At 41.9% G+C, this 26,544-nt stretch overlaps 1 protein-coding gene across 7 annotated transcripts in view; it reads left to right on the plus strand.

The window, feature by feature from the left end:
* sulf1 (sulfatase 1) overlaps positions 1-26,544 on the plus strand; it is an 86,206-nt gene that overhangs the window by 31,870 nt on the left and 27,792 nt on the right. For 4 of the 7 annotated variants that reach the window (XM_067578761.1, XM_067578759.1, XM_067578764.1 and 1 more), the window contains one exon: positions 17,027-17,246. The exons of 2 other annotated variants lie outside the window; for them this stretch is intronic. The gene's annotated coding sequence lies outside the window, so the exon portion shown is untranslated. Of the gene's footprint in view, positions 1-16,808; positions 17,247-26,544 lie in introns of those variants that run through there. One more of the 7 variants, XM_067578760.1, reaches the window with a different exon arrangement.

Genomic DNA, 26,544 nt, shown 5'->3' on the forward strand with positions numbered 1-26,544 from the left:
GTGTGTAGGCGTTTTACAAAGCGTAGGAGTTGAACCACTTTCCAGAGCTGGACCAAACCGCACCAAAAATGCTGTTTGTCAAAGCCATAGTAAGAAATTACAGAACACTCCTGAGGGTTTGATCCCTGGCCAGATAAGGAACTGCTTGACGAGATTGGGTTACCCCCCTTCCTAGCCTTGGAAGAGAACAACCACAGCAGGTCTTGAACCTCAAGTGTGATAAAATGCCTCCCTGTTGGAGTTCTCCCATCTCCTCCTATGTGTAATGTCTAATCATTTCCATGCTCCGATATCAGTTGACTTGACAGGGTTTGGGTGTGTTATTGCAGCCAAGTTACAGCTGGAAAGCTTTTCCAGGCCAACCTGAAGGGTGTGAATGAGCAGCTGACCCATAATTTCACATTCCAGCTTTAAGTGTTTTGAAATTAGCCCTTGAAATTGAGGGGTTTTGAATCTGTCTTTGCACCTTTGATCTCTTCTATCCTATTACTTAAATGCTGGGCTATGCTCTCCTCTGTCTTTGACTTTTGTCTTTGTTTGAATTTCTTATATTTTATTAGTTTTATCTCATGGGTTTGGTTGTGATATATAGTTTTCTAATTCCTCTGCAAGTTAAATAGAGCATTATGAATGACTCTAGTTGCAGAATAGTTAGCATTTTTGCTATTTTACTGCCATGTATGTAACTTAAAATTAGGCAAAAATAAATGGATCCTTTTCCTTTCTGCCTCCCTCTAGACACCGTAAAACACCTTGAGATAAAATTTTAGTGCATAGGGTAGGCTTTCACCAACACAGAAACTACTCATGCCGGCCACTGGTGTAAGAACAGGGTCTTGTTGTTCAGCAGGTTACATCAACACCCCAACATTTTTAAGACTTGTACAGTCACTTTTTGAGTACCTGCATTCAGTCCTTTGTGTGCTGTCTCACAAAATGAAAAAAAAAAACCCTCATAAACGCATTGTGAAAAGTATTGAGATTGATGTTTATAAGAAGGTGCAGACGTTTGTGCTTGTCAACATGTGTTTTCTTTTTTCCACTGACCCTCAAAGGATTCCAGTGATCTTAATGAAACCAATTTTCATATAAAGACGCCTTTTAGCTTTGGCTCCTTGCATGAAGGCAGTAGCATTTTTGACTCAGCCGCTGTGAGGAGACCTGGCCTTTGAAGTAGCCTCTGGTTATTTTTCTGCTTGACAGATCAGAGCAACTGTGCAGAAATCAAAAGGGAAGTGCCCTGCCGCCCCAGGTAAATGGTAACTCAGGACTGAGCCGGGACATTTTGAAAGCTAATATGGCTACTGCTGAGTTAGGGCCATCTGGACAATTTGCCCTCCATCCAAATTCTTGAAAATGTGACGTTTAATAGAGTGAGATTGTGTGATGCACTTGCGGGTCTTGTGCCAGTCGTACATAATATGACTCATCAGAAAATACTGCAGCACACCTCCGAGAGAGTGAAAGACGGACCCGAGTCTGAGACATGGTTTGTTGCTTGTGAGTTGTTGACCAAGGCTATCAAGGCATGTCTGACCAATCTCCACTCCTATAGCAGGAATGTAGTGTAAGGAAAAAAAGTGTTCTTGAGGCTCTAAGGATCCCACATAGCACCTGGCGGAGTTTCCCCCATGAGAACAGTAGGTATTGAGGGATGAGACACGGTCAATTTAGCTAAGTGAGATGTGCTTCTTCACCAAGGAATATCTACCTCCCTTCTCCTCCAGTTCAATTGTCCCCTTACCAGGGCAACGGGGGGGAGGAGGACAAGGTTTCCACAGCACTTGCATTTCATTTTCCAATGCCCCCTGGAGGTTTCAAAACAAGCTCTGGGGTTAAGAACAAAATCGCTGAAAGCCGTTACACCACAACTGATGCCTAGTCAGGTCTGCTTCTCATTGGAAGGGATCCTGGGTGAGGGAGAGGGCTTACTAGGAAGGCTCAAAGTTGCAAACAATCAATGCCACATTGGTGCTCAACCCCACTAAAATTATAGAAGCCATACATACACACATGAACTGAAATGGGATGTAAATAAAAAGAATTATATTGCCTAAAACTGAAAATAAAATGTTATATTGTCTTTTGTAACTGTGGTATTATGAATTAAGTATTATTAATGATGCTGATCATTTTCTCCGTTGTGTAATCTGCCCCCTTGTGTGGCCCACATGTTACTTCTTCAGGAGATTCTGGTAACCAGTTGACCACAAACTGCATTATCTTTTAATTTGTTTCAGCAGCAGGGTCTGCAACAGTTTCGGCATGCAACCTCAAATCAAGCAAAACTTATTTGTTGAAATATTCAATATAAAAAAATATGTGAGGTAGAAATAAAGTATTCTATATTATTCCAGAGAACAATCTTTTGTCTTTTGTAGATTATCTGTATCTTATTAACTAATGGCAGGTTATTCTCCTCATTGCCAGCTGTGCTTCTACACACATACAAACACACACACGCCATTAAACTGCAAATAACACATAAGTAAGCCAGAGTCTGGGTGCATATGTTTGTTGGAAAGAGAGTCAAACAAGCGCTTATTCTTACTCCTGACATGGCTATGGTGTGATAGGAAGGAGAGGCATGTTTTCAGAGTGACTTTATATCGTTCTGGCTGCTTTGTATTGTCAAAATAATAATGGGCATTTTTTTTAAATTTTAAACTGTCAATACTGTAAAAGAATTCCCAGTTTGTCCAAATATGAAATATTAATCATGACGTGTGGCCTCACCACACAAACCATTTTTGTTCCTATCCCACGAAAAGTACTGCTGTCATAAGATGCATGAATCAGCTATTGTAATACTCTCTTTATGACTAAAAAAAAATATATGGTTGTTTTTTCCTCACTCAAAATCTTCCTTTTTTTCAGTTTGCAGATACGGAAATAAATGTAGTAAATACACTGGTCCTTTTATTAATCAATTCCAGCTTTACATATAAAAAATTTAAAAAATAACTTGCTTGACACACAGAAATGAAAATTAAATGAGTAAATGTGGTTAAAATGTTAATGATAATTTCATAACGGCACGGTTGACAACGCTCTGCACATTTTTCTGTGTGCTATATAGATTGGCATACAGTAGTGTTGTTCTTGTGCAAGGTTGTTTATCTAGACCAGTGGTGGAGATGATTTAGTGTTGTCTTAATACAGCTGCTCGTGGCCCTGCTGGGCCCAGGAAAGCTGGGAGGTCTGGGAGTCGAGGAAAGGAGTCAGAAGAGGATATGGGTAGAGGAGAAGATTTATCTGCAGTCCAAGCTTAACCTTAGCTTCACTTTACCTCCAGACCTCTCAACTCCCAAGGATACAGGCACACAACACACCAACTAGCCAGCCAGATTGATGTGGGAAAAGTAACTTTAGAGTGTTAGAGTTTCTCATTAACTGTCGTATCTTTAAAGTCTCAACCTCTGTAAGTGAAAATGACACACATGAACACACAGTCTGGTTTATACACTCACACTGTATGAACCCATAAATGATCATCACTATATATTTTTATTATACCACAACCCAACAAAATATTTTTTTCAGATTTGGATTTATCAAAGTTCTAGTTTGTTTCTCTTTTTATTGAATCATTTCTTGTAGGCCATTGTGTTGACAGTGACATATTTGTCTGGCTCTGCTTTCAACATGACAAAATTTCAAGATAGCATCCTGCAACAACTTGATTAGGCTATATGTCTTAACTATTCGAATGGAATCTGTTGGGCTTATCAGCAAACACTGTTTACAGATCTGTTATATGCGATAAATTAAGTCTCTTTGATATAGTAAGAACTTTTTCTTTTTAAGAGAAAGACTGCCTTAGGGTTTGGTTCACACAGCACTGAGGGGCTGATATCTGATAACCTTCTCCTATCCAATGGATGGCCAGAACAAACTTGCCAATAATGATTGGTATGTGTTTTAGACTGAGCCCAGAGCTGATGCTGATGTTGGACAAAAAAAAAACTCCTCCAGATATTCTGTGAACCACGCTTGCAAAGATTACGCTAGCACTGTTTCATAACATCTTCTTATTAAAAAAAAGAACTCCTTGATCTTTTTTTCCCATTGATGAGGCCCATTTTAGAGGGGATTATGGGAACATCATGAGGGTTGCTGCTGTATTGTTCTGTTGCTAACATTAGGAGGATGTAGGGCTTTAATACTTCAATATGTTTTGCATTAAGTCTGAGCATGTTTGCCTCCCTCGGGGAGTTGGACATGTTAGCAGATAGCAAATCTTTCTTTAAGCTCAAGTTTTTGCATACCTGTTGGGCCTCATAAGCAGGGATTTTAGATGTGTGTTAGGAGGAGGGGAACAAATTGAGTCTCAGGGTGATGTGTTGTTTTTTATTGAGAGATCCTTTAAAATTGACTCCAACCGTGTTAGAATGCCCAGATGTGGAAGAGAAGTGCAGGAGAAGAAAAAGTTCCCACGGTCATGGAAAATCTGGAAAAGTCATAGAATTTTAAAATCTAATTTTCCAGGCTTGGAAAAGTCTAGAAATGAAGTAAAATCATCAAAAGTTTTGGAAAAGTCATGGAATTTGATTTTGTTGGTTGTAATGAAATTAAAGGTTGTGGATGGTTATGGAAATTATATTACGGGTCCTTGAAAAGTCATGGAAAAGTTTTGAGATTTTGTCTGTGGAAATGTGTAGGGAAAAAGGTGAGAAAGAATAAAGCAGTACCAAATAAATTTTTGTTACCTTACATACATGTTCTCTGGTTTTGGCATAGTCGTGTCTGTGGATTTGAGGCTTGGTTTCTTTCCTCCTGCTAATAGTGTACTGGCCACTTATTGGCTCCCTGTACACTATTTCATCTCAGACACACTGCCAGCATGGATAATTGGCCCTCCTACTAATAAACAATGACAGGAGTTGACTCTCCTTTGTGTTTATGTGTGTGTGTATGTGAGTGCGCATGCATGTGCACGTGTTCCTGTGTTTTGTATTATGGTCTGGGCAAACCCATACTTGGCTCTGTTTGAATGTGGTAGGATAAAGGCTCATACATTTTAATATATTGCCCCCATGTCAAGCAAGAAGGAGCAAACACAATGCCACGGGGGAAAAGCTATTTGGTAATGAGAATCAGCTTCAGAAGCACCAGTTTGAAAAAAAAAAAAAGGCGACTGCTGCCATGTATTTGACACTTGGGTCATCAGGTTAGACATTCAGCCTCTTTTTCTTTTATTGTGACCTAATAGAACCAGTAACTAGTGGATTCATGAGTGTCCTTTTTGCTCATTTTCACTTTTTTCCCCCTACATTTTCACCTATGCATTATAACAGTTATAAATACAGCTTATTGAAAACCACTTGTTAAATTTAAGTCTTCAATCCTCTATCCAGAATAAGAGAAATTATTTAAACTTGACCTCTTGCCCCTACATCAATGTTCTCCACTTAAACAGATTGTGGTTTACCTGACTGCAACATTTGCCTCCTCTCTACTCACTACTGAAGAGGACTCGTTGAGACGAGGGGGATTTAGTGAGAGTCCATGACCAAAGTGTCATACTCTACTAATCCCAGACCTCACTGACTCCTCAAACCCAGGTCAAAGGTCATCTGCCCTCCTCACCACTCTGACCACATACAATACGGTCAGGGTCAGTTTATCTGATAGGAGTAACGTGGCGTTTAGGTGGAACTGGACGTTTCCTCCAAGTCTTGTCGTGGAACATTAAGTAATGCCGCAAAGCCGCTACATTGTTGAGGGATTATCACTCTGATTGTGGGCCCTTATTTGTTCTATTTATAGCTGTAAATAGTGGCATTTCTGCTCCTTTCCAGATGGCTTTCATGGCTAAGACTTGCATGCCCTTGACAATTGACTCCAAAAGTTTGGCTTGTGCACAACACACTGGCACCACACACACATCTCGACCAAACGCTCTGTTTGCCTGCTGTGTGCCTGTGAGTAATTTGGAGTGCAGTGGCCTTGTCAGTCAAAGTCAGAGCAAAAGGGCTCAATTTGAAGTGTTTTGTATTCTGGGATATATTTATATAGTTTTAATTGTGGTAGAAAAGACATTGAAGTGAAAGCCCTTTGACTTCCTGTTGATCTAGAGTTCTGTATTTGTGGTGCCAGCAGCCTAGTTTTCTTTGACTTTGTTTAAAAACTTGAGGTTGTGATTTGTATTTGGCTGATGATGCGAGAGGACCGACTTGCTGTTTGACATGGAACACCATTGTGTAATGCAATCACAGGAGATGCCAAGAGCATGGGGTTCATATGGCAAACGTGATGTTATGTGGAAAGTGCACTGAGCACATTTTATAGGCAATTTCTGTCACACTTTTTGACTCCACATATTTGTGGCTAAAATGAGTTACTGTTTCCCCAAAACGGGATTTACACAGCTTCCCAAAACTGAATGATTTAACCTGATTTATCAATAAGTTCACAGCATGTGGCATCAAACCCTCGCTTGCAATAGGGTTAAACTACCTTGATCTCTTTGGCAGGTAGTGATCCCGCTTTACATATAAAGCCAAACACCTCAGCTGTGTAAAGCCGTCGTCTCTCTAATCCACATTTTCCATGTCATTCCTATAGACTGAAAATTTGCCAGCTACATAGTCCTCCTCCTGGAAAACAGAGCTTAACTATTACAACCAATTTCACATAATGCCGCACCCAATGCGAAATCAATCTAAAATGATATAAAGGGCTAAATAGGCTTGTATATTTGTGACTGTAATATTAATACAATATGAGAAGTTTTCCTTATTTTTTTACTGATTGCCTTTTTGTTGTTGATAGTGGTCTCTCCACTCATTTTTAGCCTGAATTATCAGATTAGAAAAATACTTGTCTTTGTTGCCTATTGTAAACTTGTCAGTTTACCTCCCTGATTGTATTAACATACCTAGATAGGAGTAGACAAGCGCAGAAAACTCTTCCACAGCTGAGATGTTTTGCATTCTGAAAGCATATTTATCTAAGCCATAGCCTATAATATTTATGACTGTTTTTTAATTCAGCGAGCGTACAGTTTTGATTTCACGATCAGCTCGAGTAGTGTACAATATGTGGCAAGGGGTCCATAAAGACTTTAACATGTTTTATCCCTCTATTTCTTACGTGTATTTCAGCATGTCTGACACCAAGCTAAACACATTCATGTCTGTATAAAAATGAGACACTATTATTTCAGTTTTTTTCAGGAATTTACCCTGAACCCTTGTGTTGAGTTCAACTGCAGGATGGTTGAGTTCATCAGTCGTATTAGAAATGTTAATTTCTAAATATAGCTACTGCTTTCAACATGTCTGTGGCTTTGCTAGTGAATATCCTATCACATTAAAACAATATGATTGGAAGATTTCATTCCACAGTGCTGTATATCTTTTTGTTTTACTTCCAAAAACACACATCTTGATTTATGGGTATAAGAAGGCGGACATGTACAGTACTGTTATGATACAAATCCCCCCTACCTCCCACCCACTTTATCCTGCTCGGCACCAGCTCGGTCATGAAAGTCTTCAGTCATTCCGTTACGGATGTTCTTTGGATCCTTTGGCCATCTGGACCCGGACGGGAACAGGAAATGAAGAATGAGGAATTAAGAGGGGTTCTTTTTAGGATATGAAAGCTTGAAAAAGAAAAGCTGAGCACTCCTTTTCCCGGTTTAAGCCTGGTCTACACAAATTGAGGCCCTTTTCCTTTTCCTTTTAATACCTTTCTTGCCACTTTTCTTCTTCTTTCCTGACTTTCCTCCAGCACTGGGTGATGTTTTATTCAATGTAATATTATCAAGAACAATGTGGTTCACAGCTCTTATGTGTAAATAAATAACTAGTCAAATTTTACCAATATTTGCCAGAGCATGAGAGCTTAAATCCTTGAGTACGTACATGTTGATGAAATTTTACAAATTTTTTTGTAACCCCCCCCCCAAAAACAACAGAAACTAAAACAAAAAACAATATTAATTTTGTCCAAATTGCTCATCTCTATTTTCCTTCTATTTCTTCTTCCTCCGTGATTTAATTTTGCCCTTTTTGTTAATCTTTCTTTCCATCCTTCCTTGCTACAAGGCTTGTCACAATTAAATTTCACTCGGCCCTTAATATTCCATCCAGTATATCTGCCAAACACGCTGCCAATTGGAGCCTTAGATTGCACCAGTTTTGCCCCTAGTGTTTCAGTGAGCGCAGGCAGTGTTATCAGATGGTCCTCAGAACATTTCAAGAGCCCAACAGGCTCACCAACAAGGGAGGGGGGGGGTGGAACATCTCTTTTCATACCCACAGTGGGAACAGGGAGAAGAGAAAAACACAGGTTAGGTTTTGATAGCCTTGCTCTCTATCGATACCTCCTTTTCTGAAATTATGATTTGAAAGTTCAGGCCTTTGTAAACACTGCATCTTTTGTGTATCTTCAAAATGCTAAGGGAACTGTTATTTCTATAAAAGTGCTTTTTTTTTTTTTTTTTTCTTTGACTGAATAATTCACAAGATGATGCCCGTTTTCTTTTTTTGGCCTCGTCATTGTGGCTGAGATTCCATACCCCAAGAGGGAAGATAAGCACTTACTAGGAGGATATTCTGAATTCCTGCACTGATTTTCTCTCCTCTAATGTCCCTCTCTTTTCTGGGGTGTATTCACTGAAACAACTCCATATCCATGTCATCTTGGAGAGAAGGGAAATCCACCGAAAGATTGACGTTCAGATAGATGATATTACAGTATTATGGTCCTCACTTACTTACCTGCAACATCTCGCTCTGACACATACTGTAGCTTATGCCCCCCCCATCCATATTTTTTCTTTCTTATTTCTTTTCATTGTAGTCTTTCTTTGTGATTATGCGGCCGGTTATAGAACAGCACACAGGACAGTGGAGGAGCCCCATCTCCTCTCATGCATATTCAAGCACGTGTGCACACGCAAACTCGCACACTGTGAAAGGCAGCTTGGCTCTTGGTCAAGGGATCTTTGCTAAAGACTGGCCCCGGACAAGAGAGCTGATCGCCAGCCAAGCAGGACAGTTACAAAGTGGAGCACAGGAGGCCCCACCATGTTTGCAGAGATCTAAAGCTTTTTTCTCTAAAGCTTTGTTTGCATTTTGTTCACTGCAGCAGCTGAACAGTACACAGAAAAGCCTTTTCTTACCCTTTCTCTGTCCATACTCTTTTCGCTTTTCACTTTCTCTGACTCGACTGCCTTCTGACAGTTGATTCAATTCCTGTGTACTAAAGGAAATTATGTGCTTAATTGGATTATTGGGAGTTTTCTTCAAATGAGTGCTCACCCACCCACACAGCCCCAGACTCAGAATTCTCCTTTGGGATGGGCTGTCTGATACGTGTTTCCAGACTCCGGAGTCTGCAAGATCAGTGTGACATGAGAACCTGGGAGTTTGTTTCAGTTTAATACCATTCAGTCATAGTAATTACAACAAATGTAATGTAATATTCACATCTTAAAAGGTTATATTTACACTATACTCACTTGATTACTGAATAGTTTTCAAAGCAAGGCAGCAGTACCTCCTGAACATTCACACTATTATGAAAAAAAAAATCATTTGGCTCTTTATTCCTCTTCTTTTTTCTCTCTCACTTGCACAGAAATATAGTAAAACAATGTGAAAACTGAAGCTGATATGGGGCATGAAAGCAGGTCTAGCTGTCAGACATCTCTTCTGGCCATCACCTTCAGTGTGCTACTTGGCCCGGGTTTATAGAGACACAATAGTGTCCAAACGCACGCAGGCATCACTGGAATTTGCACCTGTTGGAGACCTGGCTCCTGTGGTCTTCCTCCACTCCTGAGAGCTGACCCTCTGGCTCTTTCTCTGCAATTTGCATTTTTTAATAACCGAGGGGATGACCGGAGAGTGGTGGTATGGAAATGATGAAATAAATCTTTAATGAAGCAAAGTCGGCAAGAGAGAGTTGAAATGGGTAGAGAGCAGAGTGGATGATGAGAGGCCTGAGAGAGACGGAAGGGTGAACAGTGTATAAAAGAGGCTGGATGAGGGAGCTTAGAGAAGGGGAGGGTCCTGCTCTTGTACCTATTCTCATACAAATGATCTCTTACGCTGTGTGGCCCTTCAGTGGGTTATAAACATCCCAGTGGTTGTGCAGTTGTGTAGTGGTGAGCTGTTCATGTTACTGATTTTCTCCTAGAGCGAGGAGGCCAGTCCAGGGCACAGATTAAAAGGCCTCTCTTCCCAACCGCGTGCGAATCACAAATCACATAGAGCCACAGTGCTTCCCCTTGCCCAGGAACCCAGCAAACACCCTGTAAAAAGCCACAGCCACATCCACATGTTTTCGTCTTACTGGGCACAGAAAACATAGTTTTAATTAAACTAGCGTGTGTACCACAGTTTCCATGTGGAAGCCAGTGCTTGCAGTGGATTCCTATAAACTTGCCGATTTAGTTCTTGTGCCTCATTATTAGGAATTTCGCTCGCTGATTGCGCTTAGTTTGGTCGTGGCTGTAATGCGATCGAACGTACAGCAGGACTGATCATTCAGCAGAGCTGTTATGTTGTGATGTATCATCTAGCTACTATATGTCAACATGTAGTGTATGCTCTAACCTGATCTTCCTTGTCCATGCCACGTTGTGCTGACAAATGAAAATTCTGTCCTTATCGTGGCCCAGGGCCAGTTAAGGCCTCTGAGGGGATAATTGAATGGCCTATCTGCCCTACGCAAATCCTAATTCTCCCTCTCAACAGGCCACTGGCGGCATGCTTTATGGGATTATTTTCAACCCGGCATTTCGAACGTTGTAGCATACATAGGCCTTCCTTCCCACGTACAGCTTTCCCCCTTTTCTCCTTGTTCCTGCCTTTCACCTTCTCGCCTGAGAGGATTAGTAAGTCAGGCTTCCGGAAACAGAGCACCACTCGGTGAGGATGAGACTTCCAAAATCTCCTCAGAGACAGGAAGGAGCTGGACACTGGCTCTATGACAACAATTACCACTTTTTGTCAATGTCTTTTAGGGGTCAACATTTTTAGAAATTAAAGTGTTGGCCTGTTTTTCACAGAGAATTTCAATGTAAACAAACACTTTTGGAGCAGATAGTTTGGCCGCCCAAGAGACTGAGTGGAGTCTGTGGAGTCAGAGGGTATGAAGGGAAATGATTATTTGCTGAATGCGTTATTGTTTGGTGGTGTGGAGACTGTTGATTTGTGGCTACGTAGGAACTCTGCTTGAGGGGTCAATGATATGCTTTACCATTGTCCTTTTTCTTTTATCTCCAATAAATCTTTTTGGAGGCAAAAACACATTCTTTGTCAGGATTAAAATATATCCATGTCTTATTGACAGTTCCAGCAAAAGGGTTCATATTTAGGTGGGGCTTAATCATATTTTATACTGAACCAGATTACCTCCTGTTGTAAGACCAGATATAGAAAGTGAAAATTGATGGGAAATTGCGTGGAATTCAAAGGCCCATAGTGTGGGTCCTATTTTGGTCCAAGTGGAAAAAGAACAGCTGTTACTACTACTGAACTTAGTATTTAAGATGAACCTATTTTTGTGTTACCTCTGCTGCTCCAGTATGAGAGATGTTAAGGTTACTGTCGTGTCCACAGGAAAGACCCTCTTTTACAAGGTGTGATGAAACCAAAAGCCACAAATGAATGGCATTTTTTGATTTAATAACCTCATTACTGCAGCTTATCTTCCTAATCTTCCCAAGCCCCCTGCTGACATATCCTTATTAATGTTTTGGTCACTTGTACTGCTCTTCTCTGACAAAGGCACCAACACGTTTTGTGAATTCAAGACAAAACTGCGAGTGGAATTTAGTTGTTTAAAAAGTCTTAAAGGTCCCTGGGGCTTTGCCTGTGGAACCTGGTCACTACATGACTGCCATTGTCCTACCTGTCAGAATGTCTTTCATCTTCTTACTTGGACCCAGGGAGAGTGATCTATATCTCACTGTTGTATCTGTCTCATATCTTCATGGCTTACAGCACTGGTTCCCAGCCATTTACCCATTTACTGAACCTTAAGGCTATCCCAAATCATTTCCGTCATCCTGTGATTCACCAGATCAGGGGTTTGATAGGATTGCTTTCTCTCGCTATCTGTTCCCAACTTTTGTGGAAGTTCTTGGAAGGTCCTAATCCAGCTTTAAGATGGCTCCCTGGGTGGTCTGTTAGATTTCTACTGGAGTAGTTCTACTTACTGTTGGTGAATTTTATCAATACTCTGAACATAAAACGTAGTATTAAGTTCTGAAAAGCAAATTAATTGGTGCTCTGTCATTTCTGTATCCAAGGCAACACAATATTTAAATATTTGTAAGGTTGGCTACTATGGATTTAGAAGATATCCCCCATTTGCCACACAATGTTTAAAGGGTTGATCTGTAAATGCGTCCATGTGTTAAGTGTTTCTGGCAGCGAGTAAGACCCAGGGAATCATTGTCTGTCCAGACAGTTGTTGTTATTTAGAAATCTGGATGCATTTACCTTTTTTCATGCCAAGTGTTATCCAGTATAGGCTACATTCCTCTTGAACTAGATATGTGGAAGTGAGCAAGTATTTGCACCTGTTTATCATTAACAATGATACACCCTGTCATTTGATATTTTGTATGGAAACAAAAGTTATAATTTATTCAGATCAAAAATGATCAGCAGAGGAATTTAGTCAACTCTAGTTTGGAGAAGTCGGGAGAGCAACATGTGTGATAGCGACAAAGGCAGGGTGGCTTATGGAAGCAATTGCCTTCAATAAAGGATACCCACTAGTGCTTTACATTAAAGGAAAGAGATGTACTAACTGCTCTGAACTCAGATATTTTGGGTGATTGTTGGTTAAAGGCCCTAAGATTTGGATTAGTTTGTGACAACACAGTTATATCTTCCACGGCTAAACTAGCTTTCACACTCTTTACGCTGATGGTCGCTGACCAGTTTGACCTTCATATAAACATCTGCAAGATAACACATCTGGAATCTCACTAAAGTCTGTTGGTGGATGTCATTATGAACAGACCTCTAAATCCTATCATCATTACCTAACACTTGATCTCAGGTTGCTGTTAATGAGTTCATTATGTGTTAGTGTATTCCCTTTGTCTGCAGCACTACCTGTTGGCTACTTTACAGTTGGGTTTCTAGAATAGCTGTCGTCCTTGATGTTTATTGTAGTAATGACTGGAAACTTTTTAAGTTTATAAAGGAGTCCAGTGATATATTGTGTTATTCAGTTTTTGGCGTACTACCTGTAAATTGAGTACTCCACACAAACAAAGCATATTGACATGCACACAAATAACTCTTATCATTGCCAATAATTACAAAACTTCCCCAGTAACCCTAATTTACATTTTTTTTGGTAGTTGAGCTAATGTCAACAACTTGGCAAAAGGAGGTACTGTAGGTAACACTCTAGTATTTCAGCTATGCTTGCTCACAGTATATAACACAGTATGTTCTGTTAAGGTGTTAAAATGGAATGTGCAATAATCAGATTATTACTTAATTGCTTTTTTTATTTAATGTGATTCTGTAGGGATTTGGCAAGTGGCTCTATTCATGATATTTTTGACAGATGCTGCCATTGCATGTCTGTGTGCATGTGTGGTTTCATTCGTGTTAGGTCACATACGTGTAGCACAAGGGCACATGCATGGCACAGCAGGAGGGTGGCGTGAGGAGCGCTCCCTCCACATGCGTGTGCTGCGTGTTCAGCTGTCACTGAACTACAGAGGCCCCCCCACCCCCCTACCCCTCCTCTGTTCTCCGCTTTCTCCTTCTATGTTTCCTTTACCCTTGCCGCCCCTCTGTCCCTACTGTATTCCTGTCTCCCCTCTGTCCTGCCCTCGTTCTCCTCCTAGCCTTGTACATTCATGACCAACTGTGCGTGTCTTTTCCTGGTTTCCTGCTGTACCCCCAGATCTCAGCTGTGCCTCTCCTCTGGCATGTACTTGAGATGACACTGATTCAACCCCCTAGAGTGTAAGGGGTCCTGGGAACCAGCAGGACCAAGGCAAATGTAGTACCTGTGGTACCTAAATATAGAGCAACAGCACCATTGCTTTGCAAACCCAATCACACGTAGCCTGAGCTGTAGAAAACAGTTTTCTGTCTTATCTAATGTGGCTATAAGCTTTTCTCCCAGAATTAGCAGTTTATTAGCTGGTTGTTGATGTGTGTAGTGTCTCCAGTGTCTTACATCCTGACTCAAAGGGATCTTGAGCAGCTGACACATTCAATACTTCGATAGCCACCAGTCATCTGACATAGCAGTAGCCATGTGCTAGGCATTTAAAATGCTGTGTAGCGCATCGCAATGTCACCCCTAGGTTTGCCTTCCTCCACATCACGGCTGTATCCCCCAGCTTCAGCTTTCGTGGTCTAAACTGGCACAGAGGCAAGATCGCAGCTATGACACCCCTATGTATCTCATTCAGCCATAGAGAATGGGGCTAGTGAACCGAGTAGCCCCCCAACACTGGCCTCTGCCTGCACCTGCACGCCCAACTGATGGCTGGAAAGCTGGAAGGAAAAGGGGGGAAGTGAGTTTTGAGTGAGATTTGAGGAGGCTTGGATCCAGTTTAAGAGTAAAGCTCGGGCAAGAGACAAGGGTGTGATATGATAGTGTATAGGGAGCCTTATCAGAGAGGTCTAAAGTAAGAGAAAACTGATCATTTCTGTGTTAGATATCCACCATGTGAGTCTCAGTGAGTTCTTTGTGATTTTAGGATAGGGAGAAAGGGAGCAAATGGGGGGTACCAGAGGCCCCCTGCAGGTCATTCAGTCATTCATAAGATGAGGCCATGTTATAGACCTCCCTCTACCCTTGCTTTTGTTGCTGTTGTGTCCATCAGCGGAAGTGAAAATGGAGACTAAGGGTGGTCATGCAAAATGGATGATGTGTGTTGGCATAAGGTGGATGTCCAGTTTCTACCTCTATCTTTGCTGGATAAGACTGGAGATGTTTTCCTTCACAGAAACCCAGAGCCTGATAACCTTTTCTGTCTTCACAGATTTATGATGTTTACAGATGTGCTCAGCTCCTGAAAAAACAGCCCCTCTCCCCAGTGGGGCAGCCATCTTTAATCCAGTAAAGAGCACAGGGATTTGGTCGCCCCTGGCCTGCCTGAAGGCCCTTTGGAAACCTCTCGGCCGTGAGAATGGGGGCTGGGGTTGGAGGTGTAGGTTGGGATGTGTGTAGCCATGCAGGAGGGGCTGGGGACAGTCTTTGTGAATTTAGTTAATCTAATTTGAGCTCTTTCCCCCTGAGGCTCTTTCTCTCCCTCACCACTGTTGCCCCTGTTTCAAACATCAGTCCAAGCTGGGGAAAGTTTCACGTGTCCCTGGTGAAAATAGGCTTTGTTTAGTTTAATCCAATATCCTCACGCATAAACCTGAGGGGAATATAAGTGGGAGCACCCACTGAAAAAGTGACAGTATCTTTCAGCAGTGTGTGTGTGTGTGTGTGTGTGGTGCAATTAAATTAAAATGGAAAGCTGATATACATGAGAGTCTGAGCAGTATCACTGCATAAACATGTATAATACTTTTCTGTCAGGTATAAATATGTATAGATAATTTTATGATACCACAAACAGTGTTAAAGATGGCTCGATATGAAAATGTGATTCAATTTTTTATTTTTAAAGGTTTCAAATTTACATAAATAGGTTTATATACAGTAGACATGAAACCTACCATTGATTAGGGGTCAGTTGAGAAGGGACAATCAAAGTCTTCATTAGTAATTGTCTGTAAATGGTTTGAATTTAATGGCATTTATCAAAGGCCAACTTGAAACAGGGTGCCAGGGTGTTGACGCTGCTCACAGAATGCAAATGAGGCACTTAAAACTTTTCTTTGGTGTTTCACACCTCTGATTAACTCATTGTGATGCTGTCGGATATCAAATGGGTATTAACTCATTAGGGTTCGCCTTTGAAGTCGCTCTCGAATATCATCAGGGTCTCGTAATCCTTTTTTAATGGATCAGTGAGTAGGACAGTGGTTCAACAAAAATGATTAATGTGACAGCCTTTCTCACCTAATGTTCCCTGTGTTTTGCATGAATGGGTCGAAAATTGGTTGATTCATTCAGGAAACGTGCCGGTAATGGTGTTAATGTTGAAAGGTATGTAGTTAGTTGCTTTATCAATCTGCTTCCATCTCGCTGTAAACTCGTACCGTTATCTTATCTTTGTTTCCTTTTCTTTCTTTTTTCTATCTTGCTCTTTCCTTAGCTTTGTAATTTTAGTGTCTTCCCCTTTGCCCTCCTTTTTAACTTAAGGCAATAGGTGGTGAAGGGCAGGAATGTAGCCGTGGGACTGTAAGGATTTATCACACTAAGGTGTGAGGGCTGCTGCCTGTGCTTCTGTGCCTGCAGATGTAACAGTTTAGTGCCAACAGCATTCCCACCATGGAGCCAATACAGAATTTTATTGCTTTTTTAGTTTGATTCTTCAGACCACATACTCCGTGGCTGCAGGGAGAGGAATAGGAGGAAGGGGTCAAGGACAGGGGGTTAAGAAGTTAATGTGTGTGTGTGCATGGATTTTCAGCCTGAGGTTTGTGTGAGTATTGTTAAGTAACATTACCAGCAAGGTGATTAAGCATAAGAATAGTTTATCTCCATCTTCTTCTTCTCTCGTCTCTGCTTTTGCTACTCACACATGCACGTTCTCTCACTCTCTTTCTCCGTCTGTCTCTCTTTCTCTCTCTCTCTCTCTCTCTCTCGCTCTCTCTTTCCCTCTCCTTTAGTCTCCCCTCCCATTCCTTCTCTTTCCACTCCTCTCACTCTCCCTTCCTCCTGCTCTGCCTCTCAGGTTACGATGACTGGGGGTTTTCTTGCTTCCATCTCGTAGAGTGTCTGTGTGTGTTTGACTGCGTGTGTGTATGTGTGTGTGTGTGTGTGTGTCTCCCTGCGCTGAGCTGTGTCCTTGTCCCTGCCTCCTGGCAGCAAGGAGCCACCCAGCAGCCGGTCTGTGATTGGGCAGGGGAGTGGGGTTCTTGACACAGCGCGGTGCTGACTGCTCCGGGACGTGTTTCAACAGATGGTCGAGGTTAGAGAGTGTCATCACATCGGAGAGAGGATTAGAGGAGAGAGGTTGTCTTCCAGGAGCTGTGTGGTCCCCCTTACTCTTGAACCCAACACCAGGACACAAACCCCTCTATGAGCAAAGGGAGACCCGGTGAAGAAACACAAGGAGAAAACCAGGAGGAATCCTAGCCTTGCCTCTCACTCGGCCAGCACTCTGCTCTCCTGCCTTCCAGGTACTTTACAACTTTCTCTTTTTTTTCTGTCATTTTTCTGCTTTTTTTCCACCCTTTTACCACTGCTTGTGCAACATGTGTGTTTGTGTGCCTGATAGTTTGTTCAGTTAGCAGGAAATTTCTTATGTAGCTTACAGTCAGGAGTGGGAGTCTGTAAGTAAGGATTTGTAGTGGTGGTGTGCTGTGCTGTTTCTGCAATGAATCTGTGTTGCCTGTACAGCAGCTCTGTGTGTGCAGGACTTCATAGTTTTCCCCCTGAATGACAGGAATTCCCTCCGTCGCAAATTCCTCCCTCTCAAGGGATTAGAAGGCAGCACATTCCATTAATGTCATTTTTTCCCCAATCCATAAGCGCCCATCTGTTAATTTCTACTTTTCTGAATGCAGGATATTTGGAACTGCTGTAGGTCAGAAAAGCTTGCTGTAAATTGAAAAAAGTGTGCTCCATAATTAACTATGTCAGTGGAGGCATCCTATGAGTTATCATATGCATTAGGGTTAAAAAAAATTCTGCCTCAATGTGTCATTTTCTCATTTTATCTTTAAAAACTTTACTGAAGATGAATTCTTTTCTTATTAACTTTGTCAGTTCCTGTAAGAGGACATTAAAACACAATTTTCAACATTCCCTAAACTCAGTGTGGCATTTAACATTCCCTCACTTCAGCCCAGATAAGTTTTTTCATAAATCTAATTCAGAGTGCACTTCTGGCAGATCGTGTCAGAATACGCTAAATGGATGAGCTGCTGAAGAGCGCTTTCCGGACAAACTGTCAGAGCTAAGCAGAGAGGCAGAGACTCAGGGAATGCACACCTCACTTCAGCTATTTAACTCAACTCAAGTGAGAAGGGAAACTTGCCAGTGGAGTGGGAATATGATGTATAGTATTTATACGTAGCTCCAGGCACTGTGTGTGTGTGTGTGTCTGTGTGTGTATGTGTGTGTGTGTGTGTGTGTGTGTGAGAGAAAGGTGTTTGCAAATGGAGATTGTGCAGCTGTGAAAGGCTGTGTGGACAGCAGCCGGGCTGAGTGGAGAGGAGATTGTATGGGTGAAAGCTGCTGTTGTGTGAATTTTGTTTACCCTGGTAAACCAGCCATAGCTACACTTCCTGCTTGTTACTTGAAGTATTTAACACAACCACCAATAGGTTGTGATCACTGCTGCTTTAAGGCTGGGGGGCGAAGTCGGTATAAAATTGGGTTGTATGAGCAGATGAATTAGGGAAATGGTTGCAAAAGTTTTAAGAACTTGAAGGGAAAACAGATCTTTTTATTTTAGGAACCGTTATAAGAAGTATTTAGTTTTGACTCATATATTTATTTTTTGGTATTAAGCCGAGCAAATCTAAATGTTGTGGTTGAAAACATTTCACTTCTCATTAAAATGATTTTTTTGTAGCTGAAAGCTTGGATGTAGCAGAATGCATAATTATATTCATTATCTGTTATTTTATGGATCTAGTGAGTAACCATTCTCTGTTCTTTCCTGTGTATTTGTACCAATTTGTTAATCTACCAGTCTAAAAAAACAAGAGAATTTATCTTTCTGACCTAGTTTTCTTAAAAGGCAAAATTATGCTGTGCTCACATTCAAAGCCGATTGCTTGTACCAGGCACAAGTTGTGTAAAACACAACACGTTGGTTTACATTTGAGTTCCTTTGCAGTGCCGACATATGTTACTGAATGAGAATGCAGGAGAAAGACGGAGACCCTTAACTTCAAACTTTCAGTATTGACTAGACTGGCAGTGTTTAGATTCAATTTCTGATTATCCTACCCATGGCGTAGCGAAGCAGCTTTAAGGTGTTTGAAACGCAGCATTGACTGCCAGCTCAGAAGAGAAGGGAGATCCTTTAAACTGTTTAGCTTCACTGTGCTACAAACAAGAGCATGAGCAGCTGCTGCAAATAATTAGGTTCTGGGGGGTAGACGCTTGCCAAGACAAACGTTGTTCCAGTAGCAGCTCTGCCATCATTCGAATCTACTGTGTGTGTGTGTGTGTGTGTGCGTGTGTGTGTGTGTGTGGGTATCCTTTAAATGCCAGCTACACTGAATCAGAGAATTCTCAGACATCTTGCGTGACTTCATAAATGCCGACTGCTGAACAAGGTCAAAGGCATTCATGGCAGACTGATTACCACAAGAAGCAGATAAAACACTAAATCTACATGTCATTGTTCATGCATTAGTTCCAATATGTGTAACAGTGGTCAAAAGTACTGAATTAGAATAAGTGTCATATGTGTGTGAACTCTCTCCAAATCAGCTCCATAATTTCCTCACAGCAGAGTCAGACTTTTATCATGCTGCATTTTACTTTCTAAACTTAACCCTGCAATGACAGAAGTCATATTTGTGAATTCTGTCATTATATGATTCCCTTTGGGGTTGCAATGAAATTGTAAGTGTGGCAGATAACTTTCCATTCTCCTGTAAGAATAGGAAGATACATTTGGCCTCTAAAAAGGGAGTTGAGATGGCGTCGAAAAGGAGAAAACCTGGATCTGGAAATGGAAAATCATGCGTTATCCGAACTGCTGTGAGCACCTTCTTGATCAAATTGCATGTAATCAGTCAAACTGTCTGATGATTTAATAAATAACCATACCTCTTTCCCTTGGAAGACTAGTGGAATGCTGGCCCCTCACAGTTTCATCTCTCTGAAAAATACTGAAAAATATGTTTTATAACTATAGTTTGTGTGTGTTCTCATGTGTGCGAGCATGTTAAGAAAAGATTTCCTAAACCACCCTCTCCTCCGGCACTTGTTTATCTCTTCAGCTTAATGATAGTGTTCCTCATACTCGCCTGATTGCATAGTAGCGCTGGAGTAGATTGCACAGTCCTATCACTGCAAATGACCAGTATTTGAACAGTGAGCATTTGGCATGCTTTTATTTATGTGGGATCTAGAAAGGCTATCTTTAGATGAGTCAGCCACTTTCTCAGTTCCTTTGTTGTCCTTACTGATCAAACCTTGCTATGGAGTTTCAATCTACATACATACTGCCCTTAAATGAGGAATGTCCTTGACTTTTAAGGACATATCTCCAGGGAAATATTCCATGCATATCTGGATGCGCACCGACACACACACACTGCGTAAATCTATTTTGGGGGCACTCAGGAGCTCACAATAGCACCCCCAAGTGTTTGTTCAGCCTCTCCTTTTGAGCAGTAAAGGTTGGGGCATGCAAACATCACATCCAGCTCATCACTGGAAGGAATGCCTGATCCTCTAACCTTCAATCACACACAAGTTTGTTGCTTTACTTTTTCTGTGCATTTTTCTCCATTGTCTTTGTCTTCATCCTCTGTCCTGATGACTACTTGATAAGAAAAGATGTATTTTGTGATGAAAAGATTTGTGGAGTTCTGAGTAGATGGTTCAGCCAGGAATGACCCCTGACCAGGTCTTTAGTTTTGAGAATGAATAGAGTGGGAGAAAACATGGGTTTGCCGGTAGTTAAAGCACTACAAGTGCACATTAACGAGTAAAGCTTGAGCAAGAGAGAGGATTTTAATACTTTTTTCGGTGATGTCCGGAGCAGCTTTTGTTCAAATGTCACTGCACATAGATGCAGCACGGGCTTAAGGGGGAGAAAGAGAAAGCTGGGTCAAGAGAGACACAGAGGGGGAAGTGGAGGAGGCCAAGATAAGAGGAAGAGAAAAGGGGGGATGAGTAAAAGGGAGGTGTGCACGTGCGATAAAGAGCGTAAGAAAGTTGGAGTTCGAAGTGGACAGAACCATCCGATGATCATCTCGTGATCAGAGGCCGGATCTTTGTTGTCATCCACACGTGCACTTGTTTGAATCATACGAACACAAACATAATCTTCTTGTGACACAGACGCGCATGAAAGAGAAACATAGAAAAACATGTACACACACACGCACACGCACACACACATACATACTACCCACAAGCTTACCCCTTCCGTCCTCCACCCCCCAGAGGGCCGCACTGTCCCTGCTTTGTCATCTCTCTTGTCCAATAATCCCCTCCCCAGGGAGAAGCAATCTGTTTTAGATTTGAAAGAGAAAGGGCCCTGCCTGTATCACGTACAATTAAGCAGCCGTCAGAATGCGTCGGCGTAAGTTTGGAGGGAGAAGTGCTGCCACTGGGGGGTTGTCCCTTTCATCCACCGCCTTTCCAGAATGGAGATAATGGGGTGGGAGGGTTGGAGGAATGGGAATGGGTGGAGGGCGGGGAGGGAGGGGGCAGAATGAATGAATACGTTTCCTCACCCCTCCATCCCGCTCCACAGCTCGACTAATAGAAGCCAGCATGCGTTTGTTTCAGCTCTTCTGCTCCCTTTCTTCCCTTCTCCCCTGGAGCGGGCAAACACATTCAGCCTCTGCCAGCACTCCCCTCCTCTGCCCATGTGCGTCGATGTGTGTGTGTGTGTGTGCACGCACAAGCGCTTATATGTGTGGACTTGGCCATGTGCTGCTAGTAGCCTTTGGTCCTGTTTGCCCTTACTTGAACAGCCCGACTTTGCCATGTGGATGCAGAATAGCTGGATCTTTGAACAGTCGTAGTATTAAAGGTTGAGCAACTTGTTTACACTGACAACGTCCAGCATTGCATGACACACATTATCTTCGCTTCGCTCTTCTTGAATTGCCCACGGCAAGTTCAGCTGAGTTTGGCTGTGTCTTCTGGTGTCTCTTGAACATGTCGGGATGTTGCACTGACTGCATTCCTTCAACTTTGACTCAAATGTAAAGGCATGGAAGAATTTGGAAGGGTAAGCTTCCAGGTTTATGCTTTGTAAGTGAATTAGTCTTTCAGTAGATATGGTATTTTAGATATTATACAATGCACTAAGATCTGGAATTTTTACCAGCCAGGGTAAAGTTAATTAAATTACAAATGATGTTATTGCATGCTTTGGAAAGCCACACACTGAGCCAGAGGCAATGGGAAAGGGAGCTCCCCTGTGTACAAATTACAGGTTACGTGTCTGTCTGTGTTCAAGTCTGACTGATTCTTACTCAGACTGTTTCAGTATGACTTGTAGTGCACACACAGTGTATATGATATCCATGTACACACACATGCATAAATGCCCACAGGCATGGACCGAAGGGCGTGCTGAACAGGCACAGGTGCAATCGGACGAATGCGTTTTTATGAGTGGTATCATGTTGGTGTGTCACAGCCATGGAGAAGTTTGTTTATGGCGTCCCAGGTCACGCAGGCCGGTTCTCATGGTCTATGTTTGTCTACGGTTCCCAGAGAATATGCCTACACATGCTCCACATTTTAGGGGTGTTTAGTTTCATGCACCAGCAGCAGTACTACACTTAACTGGGGTTTGCTGACTGAGCTGCCACCACCTCACCCTGAGGAATCTACTTTTTTTTTTTTTCTTTTTAATGATTGCCAATCGCAAAGGAGTTTACACTCAGAACTTGTCTTAAATGTTGAACGCTGATTCACGTTCACTTTTATGAGTAGGAACTACTTCAGTAGATAACACTGCTTCTGTAATATTGGCTAGTAGTGGTTAGAAGTAGAAATCAGCAGCTACTCTGTCTCACTTTGCAGCAAGTATATCATCTTGACAGAATTATTACAGCTCTAAATCATCCTTTTTAGCTAGTTCTAACTTGCGGCTTACTTAATTTCAGCAACCTTTCAACCTACACAGTTTTTGTATAATATGTTTATTAGTTGAGTTTGATAGATTTTAAGCTGAAATGATGCTTTTTCGAAGATACACGTAAACATCTCTTGTGTTTACTTCAGTTGCACACAGTTGTCTGATTGTTGTCTGTGTGGAATTATTTCATAAATGTGATGTTTCAAGGCTTTCTTTTCCAAGAAACACAGTGGACCCAGAATGTTCTATTTACCTATTTGTTTTCCTTATTTTGCAGCTCAACACATCTCTGTCTGTATTGACATTGACATCAAACTGTATGAGTTAAGAGAATTCTGTTTCTATTCTAAGCATAGACACACACACACACACAGAAAATGGGACAAACTAAAGCTCAATTTTGCTATATATAAATATTTTTCTACCCTTTTAATAAATCCATTTTATCCAGGAGAATGGTACATCAGTCACTCAGCAGTACATTTAAACTGGTCCTGGACCACAGTCTTCTTTACACATACTGTCAATCAGTAACCAGTGCACAGACAGAGAAGCCCATTTTTTCCTAATGACCTGTCACTAGTCTTGCTTTTCTTCCATGTCATACGAGAAAGAGGATTCAAGTCACACTCCTCAAGTCAGTAGTCGGTGAACGTTACAAGGCTATTGAACTTGGTAAACTGCCGAGTTTTAACAGAAAAAGAAATCCTTCAGACTCCGTGCGTTCGCTCTCCCTCACTCTCTCCCTGTGCCACCATGCTGCTGATTTCATGGAAAAGAAGTCAATCTCTTTATTCTTGACAATTACCTCAGTGGAAACCCATTGAAGCAATTTGCCATAGCTCTCTTTTGTGGTGAAAGGAATAATTTATCTGGGGTATATTTGACACGTCAAAGAGACAAGAAAGCCACCCGTGAGTGAGCAATACGTTCTCCTCCCTCTCGCTCTGACTTTCTTTGGAGCTCTCGCAGCCTGATAGAGTGTTTCTGATGGCAGTGTGGGTTTTGACAAGAAAGTGACTGGAGGAATATAAATGTGCTCTATTTTATTCATCTGAGGTTGTCTATCACTAATGGTTTCCATTCATGGCTTAGAATAGTTTTAACAAGAAAGTGCTTGCTTTAGGCTCACATCATATAACTGTGACTTCTGATTCCCTGATTATGATTCTGTGTTTTCATATCACACAATAAATCAGAGGAGTGGTTTCCCTTTCGTTCACCTCCTCCCTTCCCTCTCTCTCTTCCCGCCACCCCCCTAACTCTCTCTGTCATCCTTTTCCACACCCTCTTGAACGGTAAATCTGCTTTTAAAATTGAGTCTCACTTGGAGAGCAAATCTCCTGGAGGATGAGGGCAAGTTAGTAATGACATTGAGAATCATTTTGATTTGTGTTCATATCATATATAATAAAAGAAAAGAAAAGCAAATTTATGCAATTCAACATTTTAAAAATGCCCACTGACAGAAAAGTTTAAGGAGGAAACTGCCTTCTCAGTATTTTCTAAATTTCTGAGATCAAGACCATTTGTGAAAATGGCTGATATCAGTCTTATTGACTGATACAAAGCCCCATTTGTCAGTGTTACCACCATGAGGCTTTTGCTTAAATATTCAGTCCACGGCTCAGGATATGACCACTTTGGATACACATTGCCTTTACGACAGGCGCACATGTATGGACACACATACACAAATAAATATAGGCAGCTTTCCCCATTTCTGAAATGACCTTGTGTGTTTTTTAGTCATTTCCCTTTCAGGGTGCTCAAAACCCCCTCATGATTTCCAACAGACCACCTGATGGCCCGCCAGCCATTCCCACTTTGAAGTCTTCCGGACCAGGATTCATTTAATTATACATTAAGATGCATCCATAATATTGATGGGGTGGCCTGGCAGCCTTGGCACTACAAAGGTTCTCTTACCAGTTTGGAGAGAAACATGAGGGGTTTAACTAATAGCCGTGAATGCGCCCACTCCAGGTTCACATTTCACTGAATTGAGGCCATTCTTCTTCATTAAAGTGGACTACGTGTACCCCAAACGCACTGCATACCAGTGGATGAATCATTTTTAGCTAAAACATCTGAGCTTTTTTAGATGTAACATGGACGAAAAGAAGACTCTGAATGTTACTGTCAATGTAGAAAGTGGTGAGTCCATAAATATATTGAAACAAAGAGCCAGTGATCTCTCCTCACTGCCTTGAGCCTGGTTTTCTCACTGGAATTTTGTCATAGATCCTACATCAATTTGGGCATTTTGGTCAAACAAATCAGCAGAGTTAAGAGTCTGAAAACACCAAGGTTTGAGTCTTTTCCCAGTGCGTACCCACAGCCAAGTTAGTACATTGGGACAGAGCTCCCCTTCAGAGTGCTCAGTGTGGCTGACGGGCGGGTCTTCATGGGTACAATGTGCTGCCCTTGGCCTGCCGGGCACAGCACCCTGACACAGGCCCTCCTCAGTGTAAAAGGCCCTCGTCAGCCCTGATGGCAGCAGACCAGCCGAATTCCCTCGGATTACAGAAATATTTGGACAAACCTCAATATTAATCTAAGACCTCGCCATAATCATTTTTCCCCTCCGAAATGGAGAGGGAGAAATCAGACTGCACTGAAAAATGTCCCTCATCTGAAGCGAAAATCAAGAGACGTAACATCGTTGTTCTCCGTCTTTATCTCTACTGCGTTGTTTCTTAGCTGTTTTGTTTGCAAAGAAACATCTATGATAGCTTTACTATCTCTAAAGTCATGTTTCCTGGTTTCCACAATTCTATCATGATAGATGTTTGGGTCCCGTACAGGGTTGTGACTGCATGCTGTTGTTGGTAGCTAGTCATCCTGCTTATAGTACAGAACAGCCTACAGAATTCAAACTATGCCATCAGACTTTAATTCCCTTCTCTTTGCCATTGTTCCTCTGTGACTTGGCTGCCTTAGAGATGGACTGGGCTAATAGGGAGGGAGCGAGAGAGAGAATGGACAGGAATAAAAGGGGATTTTAGGTGCTTTGAAATGGCCATTGTCCTTAATGGCAAGTCCCTTTATGAATGACTGATTTACTTTAGTGGGGCATGGCATCTGGTTTGGGTTTTGACTTGCATCTTGTTTTGTGAATGTAAACCCCCTCGCCTCCAACCTTTCCATGTTAACTTGAACAAGTCTACGACCAGACGCACATTAGTGGGTGGACAAATACTCTGCTTTAAGGGATGCATGGATCCTTGGCCGTCAATCAGTCTGTTTTTAACAGAAGAATTCCCCTTTGTGTCTTTCAGTGCGTCTGCTATTTTTCAGTGACAGCTGATAAATGTACAGACTGCCACTGCTGACTGAACAGAACCTAAGCCAGATGCAGCCTGTTTGCCATTGTTGAAATGAATATGCAGGCCAACCACAACCAGACTTTTACAAGACTTTTGTTACCTCCATTCCTCTGTACTGATCCCCCTACACTCCATTTTTTCTTCCCTCAGAGTTTCCCCTCTTAACCCCTGTGTGTGGGTAGCCTCAGGTTGCTGAGGTTAGGTTAAACAAGCCACCATCAAAGCCATATTACCACTCGGGTCAGAGGAGGGTCAGGGTGCAGCAGGGTGTGTGGTTTGAGGCCCTAACTGGAGGGCACAACTGCCAACCAGCCAAACAGTACTGCCCTGGATGGTTACACAAGCAGCAACTCTATT

Source organism: Thunnus thynnus, chromosome 21, assembly GCF_963924715.1.
Source record: "Thunnus thynnus chromosome 21, fThuThy2.1, whole genome shotgun sequence".
In the NCBI taxonomy this organism is placed as follows: domain Eukaryota; kingdom Metazoa; phylum Chordata; class Actinopteri; order Scombriformes; family Scombridae; genus Thunnus; species Thunnus thynnus.